Source organism: Callorhinus ursinus, unplaced genomic scaffold, assembly GCF_003265705.2.
Source record: "Callorhinus ursinus isolate GAN/ISIS: 27379988/994484 unplaced genomic scaffold, GSC_fseal_2.0 scaffold34, whole genome shotgun sequence".
In the NCBI taxonomy this organism is placed as follows: domain Eukaryota; kingdom Metazoa; phylum Chordata; class Mammalia; order Carnivora; family Otariidae; genus Callorhinus; species Callorhinus ursinus.
Window position 1 is genome coordinate 9,620,529 of NW_027397096.1, and position 662 is coordinate 9,621,190.

Consider the following 662-nt stretch of genomic DNA (forward strand, 5'->3'; position numbering starts at 1 on the left):
CTCTCCCCTTCAGCTTCCTTCTGCCCTTTCCCCCCCGAGCGCAGACCTCTGTTTTGGTTCCTGAGCAAGAGGGAGGGTCAGAGCAGTGAGGCTGTAAACATGCTTGGTTCTCCCCTCCCTTGCAGACCAAACTGCAGTGGTTTACTAAAGGCATCCACGTCCTGCCAGTATGTGCTGCCTGCCCCACGTCCTGGCAGACGCGCCTCCCCCTGGGCCCTGGAAGTCAGCCAGATGGGACCCCATCAGAGGAATGTGAGTTCCAGAGCCAACGACTCCCAGCTGCAGCCCCACCCCTGTCCTGCTCTGCCTGCGTCCTCCCTCCCCCCGCCGCCCCAGGGCCTCTCAGGCTCAGCCCAAACCGTGGTGCGCAGGGACGGATGCCTTTCGCTATAGCTCTTACAGGGGTCCCTGGGTGAGTGCCTCTTTGTAGAAAGGGTCTACTCATACTTTGCAGCCCCGCATTGCCAAGAGATATCAGGGAAACATTTCTAGAAGGCATTTCGAAGAGTAAAAGAAATACCCTCGCCAGGAAGAGAAGGCCAGTCTCAGCACCTAAAGCCTGGAAGAACTATGCTAAAGCAACAACAAGGGGAATCCTCTTGTTCGTTGGAGTTCCTTCCTTCCTTCCTTCCTTCCTTCCTTCCTTCCTTCCTTCCTTCCTT

The 662-nt window shown here is 56.6% G+C and overlaps 1 protein-coding gene and 1 long non-coding RNA gene across 7 annotated transcripts in view; one reads left to right on the top strand and one right to left on the bottom strand.

Moving 5' to 3' along the window:
• Window positions 1-662, top strand: part of HNF1B (HNF1 homeobox B) — a 52,608-nt gene that overhangs the window by 29,589 nt on the left and 22,357 nt on the right. The window lies entirely within an intron of this gene.
• Window positions 1-662, bottom strand: part of LOC141370415 (uncharacterized) — a 20,552-nt gene that overhangs the window by 19,556 nt on the left and 334 nt on the right. The window lies entirely within an intron of this gene.